The sequence below is a fragment of the Arachis hypogaea genome, chromosome 10 (assembly GCF_003086295.3).
Source record: "Arachis hypogaea cultivar Tifrunner chromosome 10, arahy.Tifrunner.gnm2.J5K5, whole genome shotgun sequence".
Taxonomy (NCBI): Eukaryota; Viridiplantae; Streptophyta; class Magnoliopsida; order Fabales; family Fabaceae; genus Arachis; species Arachis hypogaea.
Window position 1 is genome coordinate 3,498,790 of NC_092045.1, and position 9,302 is coordinate 3,508,091.

A 9,302-nucleotide genomic window follows, 5' to 3' on the forward strand; every position below is an offset into this window, starting at 1 on the left:
AATGAGTCTTTAGATTGCATTTCTTGTCGCACAGCAAAACAACCTGCCTTATCCTTTAATAATAATTCTTCTATTGCATGCTCTCCTTTTGATCTTATTTATTCTGATGTTTGGGGCCCCGCTCCCACCGCTTCTATGGGAGGGGCTCGATATTTTGTCGTCTTTATTGATGATTATTCACGTTTTACTTGGGTTTATTTATGACTAATCGTTGTGAATTGCCTTAGATTTACATTAACTTTGCCACTATGGTTCGAATTCAGTTTTCAAAGGTCATTAAAATTTTCAGACGTGATAATGCTATGGAATATCGTGACTCCAAACTTTTAAATTTTCTCACTGAGCAGGGTACTTTGTCCGAGTTTTCTTGTCCTGGTACCTCTCAACAAAATGGCAGAGCTGAGCGTAAACACCGTCATATTCTTGACTCTGTCCGTGCGATGCTTATTTCCTCTTCCTGTCCTGAGCGTGCTTGGGGTGAAGCTGTTCTCACTGCTGTTCATGCTATCAATAGACTCCCTTCTTCTATTCTTGGTAACACTACTCCCTTTGAATGTCTTTATCGTACTTCTCCCGATTACAGTTCCATCCGTGTTTTTTGTTGTGTCTGCTTTGTCCTTCTTCAGCCTCATGAACACAATAAGCTTGAACCTAGGGCTCGCATGTGTTGTTTTCTAGGTTATGCTTCTGAACATAAGAGTTATCGTTGTTGGGATCCTATCTCTCGCCGTATTCGTATATCTCATCATGTTGTCTTCTGGGAGCATCACACGTTCTCTAGTTTTTCCTCTTTTGAGTCCATTCCTTCTACTCCGTCACCATTTTTTACTAACCCAAATGTTGATCTCTTCCCTAGTGATGATACTACAGGGTCTATCCCAACTCCACCCCTCGAAGCTCCTGCTCCACCGCCTTTTCCATCTCCTGATGACTCCAGACCGGACAGCGATCCCACTCATACCGTCATGCCTCCTCCTCCCACTCGTTTTTCTCGGGTAAGAAATCCACCTCCTCATCTTCTTGATTATCATTGCTTTTCTACTATTCTTCATCAACATGAACCTAAGTCATTCAAAGAAGCCTCCACAAATCCAAATTGGCAAAAAGCAATGCAGGAAGAAATACAGGCACTTGAAAAAGCACATACTTGGGATTTGGTTGATCCTCCTTCTGATCAGGAAGTTGTGGGCAGTAGATGGCTATACAAGATCAAGACTCGCTCTGATGGCTCTATTGACCGTTATAAGGCTCGCTTGGTTGCTCAAGGTTGCACGCAAGGGTATGGTATTGATTATGAAGAGACTTTTGCGCCTGTTGCTCGCCTTACATCTGTTAGAGCTCTCCTTGCCATTGCCGCAGTTAAAAAATGGTCTCTCAGTCAGATGGATGTGAAGAATGCATTTCTCAATGGGGACTTGAAACAGAAAGTCTATATGAAACCACCTCCGGGATATCCTTGTCCTTCTCGTAAGGTTTGTCTCCTTCGCAAGGCGCTCTATGGACTTAAGCAAGCCCCTCGTGAATGGTTTGACAAGTTCAGCACTACCATATGCAATCTTGGTTTCACTTCTAGTCCTCATGAGAATGCTCTCTTCATTCGTAAAAGCGAACGAGGAGTTGTTCTTCTACTTTTATATGTTGATGACATGATCATTACTGGAGATGATGTTGACGGTATCTCTGAACTGAAGACCTCACTTCACCATACCTTTAAGATGAAAGATCTTGGTTCTCTCAGCTATTTTCTTGGTCTCGAGGTCATCTCCACAGATGATGGCATCTATCTCTCTCAGGCTAAGTATGCTTCAGATCTTCTTGCTCGCGCTGGGATTACAGATAGTCGCACTGAGTCTACTCCTATTGAGCCTAATGTTCGATTTACTCCTATGGATGGCACTGTTTTGGATAATCCGACTCTCTATCGACAGTTAGTTGGCGGTCTCGTCTACTTGACTATCACCCGACCAGACATTGCCTATCCAGTTCATGTTCTCAGCCAGTTCTTGTCCGCTCCTTGTACTACTCACTATGCGGCAGTTCTGCGCATTCTTCGCTACGTCAAAGGCACTCTATTTCATGGCCTTTATTTTTCTGCCCATTCCTCTTTGACACTTCAGGCATACTCCGATGCTGATTGGGCTGGTGATCCCACTGATCGTCGTTCCACTACTGGTTACTGTTTGTTCCTTGGCGACGCTCTCATTTCTTGGCGTGCTAAGAAGCAGACCTTCACCGCTCGGTCAAGCACAGAAGCTGAATACCGTGCCCTCGCTGACACCACTGCTGAGGTTCTCTCGGTTCGTTGGCTTCTCGAAGATCTGGGTGCTCCTCAGTCCTCTCCTACTGATATTTTTTGTGATAACCGCAATGCTATTCAGATTGCCCATAATGATGTGTTTCATGAACGCACCAAACACATTGAGATTGATTGTCACTTTGTTCGGCAACGAATTCTCATTGATGCTATTCATCTCATTGCTGTTGGAACATTGGATCAGACTGCTGATATCTTCACGAAAGCTCATCATCCGACTCGTTTCTGGACTTTGTTATCCAAACTCAAGCTGGTATCCTTAGCTCCCACTTGAGTTTGAGGGGGGATATTAGAGAATCATTAGAATTAATTAGTAACGTATTAGTATCGTATTAGTATCGTTTATATTTATAGCATATCTGTATATTAATTGTAAGATTCTATGCTTTTATTACGTTGATTCATCTAACACCTATAAATACCCCTTGTATATTGTATATTTCATTACACTGAATAATACACAACACACTTCTCTCGTATATCTCTCTTGTTTCTAACACTAAATATTATATTTTTTTAACAAGCTAGACACTATATTTTAAAAACCATAATAATCACCATACCTTATATCCTTCGAAGTGTCCAAAATTTATAATTGGGCATTAGTTAATTATTTAAATAGAATAACGTAGTTAACAGGGATAGCAGTCATATAATAATAATAGTAGTTAATCATACAATAATTAGTGTCTGATATATGATTAAAAGAAATAAAAAAATGCAGAGAATTACTTTTTTAAATAATCAATGTTAATTATTCTTTTAAGAGAAAATTTTAAAAATAACAATTTAATTTATATTAACTAATACGGTTAGTCTAATAGTTTAATATTATTTTTTTAGTCAATACATTTAAACATTATTAAACAATTATTGACAAGAAATAAATTATTTTAATTTTATAACATTATTCTTTTTTATTATATTTTTTATTTTGAAAAATTTAACATTTTGAATTAAAATTAAAAGAGTTTGTTAGAGAAATAATGGTTTATTTGTACAATGGTGTTTTATGAGTTACAAAATGAACATCACCCATAATATTCATAAAACTATTAATCCCAAAAGTTTAAGCTGATTTTAGAATTTTAAATCTAGAATTCTAATACTATATCATGATACCACTCATCCTAGAGGCTTATACTGATAGAAAAAGGTAACACTAATCGTTATATCTCTAATACTTTTTAAATCTCCAGATATTCCATTGACTTCCCATACTTCTCCAAATTAAAAATATAAAATACAAAAATTAGAATTTAAAATTTAAAATTAAAAAAGTAATAAAATTAAGTCAACCGAAAAGAATATATAAAAAAGAGGCAAATGGTTGCCGGTCAGCTTAGATTGTTCTGCTTTTTTATTCGAGAATGAGACGTAAGTGAAACGGTCAAAAGCACTCAGCGTGTTCGACATTATTACCCTCTAAACTCACAACAACAATCACACACTATTCTGTACTTTCCACAAACATGAGAATCTTCATCATTCACCTTAACTACCTCATCATCATTGTTATTAGCTTCTTCTTCTTCATCATTCCATCAACCTCTTCAGATACTTTAACCGGAACACAAAACCTCACAACCAACCAAACGCTATTATCACAAAACCAATCCTTCGTGCTGGGCTTCTTCAGAGGTTCCAACACCAACTATTACCTCGGAATATGGTACAACAACATCAATCCTCAAACCATAATTTGGGTTGCAAACAGAGACAACCCCATTGACAACTCTACAGGCTATCTCAAGATTGGAGAAAACGGAAACTTTGTCCTCCTCAATTCACCCGGCAACCCCGCATGGTCCTCCAACCAAACCAGCGCCAAGAATCCAGTTCTCCAGCTCCTCGATACCGGTAACCTTGTTCTCAAAGATTCAGAACAGAGCAATAACTACCTATGGCAGAGCTTCGATTACCCAACAGATACCTTGCTACCTGGGATGAAGTTGGGTTGGGACTTCGACACAGGAATTGAGAAGTACTTAACATCGTGGAAGGTCGCAGGTGAAGACCCTTCTTCCGGTGACTACACATACAAGCTAGATTACCGCGGTTTACCTGAGATTTTTATGAGGAGAAACCAGACTATCATATACCGAACTGGTCCTTGGAATGGTGAGAGATTCAGCGGGGTTCCAAAGATGAACACCGATACTGATTCCATTGTGTTCAGCTTCTCCGATGACGCGCACGGCGTGTTCTACTATTTCTCTCCATCGGGAACGCTTCTTTGTTATCGAGGCTAACGATGACGTCAGATTCAGGCGGAGAACTTCAACGGTGGACGTGGACAGAGAGCAGCGAATCTTGGAACGAGTTCTGGTACGCACCGGCGGATCAATGCGACCATTACAGGGAGTGTGGTCCATACGGAGTGTGTGACAATAATGCATCGCCGGTTTGCACATGTATGAAAGGGTTCAGCCCTAAGAACCCTCAGGCTTGGAATCTGAGAGATGGATCTGATGGGTGTGTAAGGAACACGGGTTTGAATTGTTCGACTGATAAGTTCTTGCATCTTGAGAACATGAAGCTGCCGGAGACAAGCAGCGTGTTTATAAATAAGAGTATGACACTTGATGAATGTGGGAGTTTGTGTAAGAGGAATTGTTCATGCACTGCATATGCAAACATCGATATTAGAAATGGAGGAAGTGGCTGTGTTATGTGGCTTGGTCAACTCATTGACATTAGAGTCTACGCTACCTATGGCCAAGATCTCTTTGTCAGATTGGCAGCTGCTGATATAGGTACTGTCTAATTGATTAAGTGGTTGCACATTTTTGCCATGATGGGGACGTTATTGCAAGTTCCTTCCTAATTGATTGAGTAGTTCATTCTGATCAATTTATTGACACACAGGATCTACTAGCTCCAACAAGAATCATAGAGCGGTTCTGGCTATTGGCATCACACTTACTGCACTTGTTTTAGTTTTGGGATTGGTTGCTGTTTGTTACTTAAGGAAGAAGAGACAACAAAGTTCTAGAGGTAATGTATAATAAACTTCCCCATATGTCTCTTTATATAGTATATATGGTACTGTAGTGTATATGGTTTTTGTGCTCCATAAATAAATCATTTACCTTGGTTATTATCAATAGCCGCTATTCCAGCAGGTTTTGTCCACAGAAGTCCTGATAGTTTGATGAATGAGGTGGTGTCTTCTAGAGGATACTTAGGTGATGAAAGGAACATGGATGATATAGAGCTGCCATTGTTTGATTGTGATACCTTAACAATGGCTACAAACAATTTCTCTCAAGATAATAAACTTGGAGAAGGAGGCTTCGGTAGTGTTTATATGGTAAGTTGTTTTAATACTTTAGTTTGTACATAACTGCGTTACTAAAATTAAATATCAGATCATAATGTAAATGTACGTATGTATTATGTATATATACACTAACGAACAAATTGTGCCTATAATAATACTAGGGTAGATTGATTGAAGGTCGAAAAATTGCTGTGAAGAGATTATCAAAAAATTCTGGACAAGGAATTGAGGAGTTTAAGAATGAAGCCAAGCTAATTGTCAAACTCCAACATCGAAATCTTGTTCGATTGCTTGGTTGCTGTATTGAAAATGATGAAAAGATGTTGGTGTACGAGTATATGGAAAATAGAGGCCTTGATTCCATTTTGTTTGGTAACTTGCATTATTTATTTCAGTATATTGAATGTTTTCAGTTTTTTTTTTTAATTATCATATACATTTGTTTTGCTTGTTATCCTTAATTTTTATATAACAATGTTGCAGACAAATCAGAAAGTAGAGTTTTGCTTGACTGGGAAAGGCGTTTTAATATCATATATGGAATAGCTAGAGGACTTCTTTATTTGCATCAAGATTCAAGATTTCGAATTATTCACAGAGATCTTAAGATAAGTAACATATTACTAGATAATGAAATGATTCCCAAGATATCAGATTTTGGAATGGCAAGAATATTTGACAAAGATCAAACACAAGCAAAAACATTAAGAGTTGTTGGAACATAGTGAGTATACCATAATAATTCACTAAATTGTTTTTTGAAAAATCAGATATGTGGCTTCATTTTTAATTTATACATATTTTTATTTTGCAGTGGTTATATGTCTCCTGAATATGCTATGGATGGAAACTTTTCAGTAAAATCTGATGTCTTTAGTTTTGGTGTTATGGTATTAGAGATTATAACTGGAAAGAAGAATAGAGAGTTTTACAGTGATAACGATGAATTGAATCTTCTGGGAAATGTAGGTGAACAAATTTTCTCTTTAATAAGAGTACTTCTTAACTATAAAAATAACACTGATCGCTATATTATAATGATTACTATATGTTCTTTTAGGTATGGAGACATTGGCATGAAGGAACTGCATTGACACTTCTTGATCCATCAATCGTCAATTCATACACAGAAGCTGAAGTTGTAAGATGCATACATATTGGGCTCTTATGTGTCCAAGAACATGCAGAAGATAGACCAACAATGTCTTCAGTAATCTTAATGTTAAGTAGTGAAGCTCCATCTTTGCCAAATCCTAAAACTCCTGGATTTTCCATAAAGAAAAATCAACCAAAGACTGAGTCATCTTCAAGTAGTGTAAATCAAGTTACCGTCACAATATTAGATGCTAGGTAGTTAAAGAAGAATGATGATATCATTCACTATTTTTGTATATTTTCTCAGAAACATACAAAAAAGAAAGACAAATTCTACTTCTATTTAAGTTGTAGCCTTTTTTATTCTTTAATCAAGTTAAATTTGATTAATTAATAAATCTTTTTGTAACAAAAATGATGATTCCATCAGAATACAGAGACAAACTTATAGCTTCTATTTTGATATCTATCTACTTTGGTCTTGTTTGGTGTAGCACGTAAGAAGAGAGAACTTCGTTATTGAAACAAAAAGAAGACATACATACACAACATTGTTGAGGAATATTATAAGGTGTTTTAACAGCATGTCAGCATTGATCTTTATTATATTGAAATATCAATGTTGGTCAAACATTTGATAGTTTTCTCATAGTTTAATAATATAAGCCGCCTACTTATATGTAACAATCCCAAACCTCCAATGATTCCTCCAATCTTACCTTAATGCAACAGTTTGCATATAATAAAGCAAATTAAAGGGTGCAGACTTCCTCTACTTTAAGGATCGGAATTGTATTAAGGACAGAACCTTATTAGAAAATCAACCTACATGGAACAAAATTAGTTGTTGTCGGGTGAATTCTAAATAATGCTCATTAACATAAGAAGGAAAAAATTAGTTGAATTAAGTGAAAAATGCCCTATATTGAAGATGATGGTTTCATTGGCTAAGAGAAGGGGGTTGAATCTTAGCCCCCTTTTCGCTTGCTAACACTTGCTGGACTTAGAGGAGACTTTTCTGTTTTTAGCTCATTCCTAGCCACGAGATTTTTTCATTTTGTCTCGTCACTTGGCACGAGACATTTTTGGATTTTGCTCATGTGCAGTAGAAACAGAAATGGAATAGGAGAGAAGGAAGATTACACCCAGATATATTCTGGTTCAGCTGCTAAGTGCAGTGCAGCCTACATCCAGTCTCCATCACAACAATGATGGAATTTCACTATAATCAACTTTGATTACATACACCAATTCTCCCTAAGAACTACCCTTCCTATCTGGGACAAGTCCAGAATTCTAAATCCAATCCTGAACTTGACTTGGTCACTGCCAAGCTTTCAACTGTAAAATGCTAACCCAACTTACAAGGGGATTCCCACAGAATCATTAAACACAACACAGATGTACAAAGGAACTCTAAGACATCTATGGCTTTTTCTTTTAATTTTGCACTCTCTGCCTTTTTTTGCTCTATGGCTTTTTCATACAAACCTCACTGTTTGCCTTTTTCCATGAGACTCAAGACATGACAAAATTAAACAGAAAAATACAAAACAGAATACTTTGAAGGAGAAGAACATATGTTAGCTCAGGTAGCTCTGAGAACCCTGTGCCTTGCACTCTCACACTATCTCCTTGCTTCAACCCGTGGTTGTTCTCTCTTTTTATAGAAGAGGGAAGCCTCCACCTTTGAAGCCAAAAACCAAGCCAACTTCTTCTTCTCCAAGAACAAAAACCGGTTCGGCCAGAGAGAGAGAAGAGATAACTCATGCAAAACCCAACATGCAAATACTTCTAGTCCTTCCTTGGTCATCACTCTTCATCAATCCGAGCGCTCCATCCTTGACTTCCTCTCCAAGATGGATTTCTGGCCCTTGATGCTTCATGATGATGATGACTTCATCTGCTCCAATCTCTGCCTCTTCCATCACTTCACCACTCTAGCTACTTCCTGTGGTGGTTGAGCAGAATTAGAGACAAGCTATGCCTCCAAGATTCTCTTCCTTGCTGGCCGAATCTTCTTCTTACTTTTTGAGTATGAAGGATCCGATATTACCTCACCAAATCTACTACCTTTGGTGATTATCTCAGCCACTGCATACTTTTGGTTTTCTTTTTCGTGCCATCATTAACTTGATGGTCTTGATGCATGCAGCTTCTTCTTTTCGGTGAGTGTAGCTTAATGTAGCTTCCATGGTTGTTGTGACATGACCGAAGGAAGAAGAAAGAAAGAGATGAGAGAGAATGTGAAGTTAAAGTAAAAGCAATTAAATGATACTTCCCTTGCTTTGAGTAGCGTACAGCATTAATTATAATGATTCCCATCAAATCAATTTCTCTCTCATTGTTCCAAGATCTGCAATAACTCCATTTAATAAAATTGGATTCCATCAAGGAATAAATGTTATATCCGTTGAAGTATGCAGCACATAATCAAAGGAGTGGGTTTCTTTTGTTAAGTGAATAAAACAATTTTGTGCCCCAATTCCTTTTAATTTCGGACCAAGCATTTTTGGTCTCATCCCAAAACCTTTAATTGGGCTTGTTATCACAATTGCTGGCCCAATTGACAATAACACTGTTTCAGTCACCATGATCTCAATAATTTAA

At 37.5% G+C, this 9,302-nt stretch overlaps 1 pseudogene; it reads left to right on the forward strand.

The window, feature by feature from the left end:
- The first annotated feature begins 3,722 nt into the window (after positions 1-3,722).
- On the forward strand, positions 3,723-7,147 carry LOC112714692 (receptor-like serine/threonine-protein kinase SD1-8; annotated as a pseudogene).
- Positions 7,148-9,302: the final 2,155 nt, after the last annotated feature.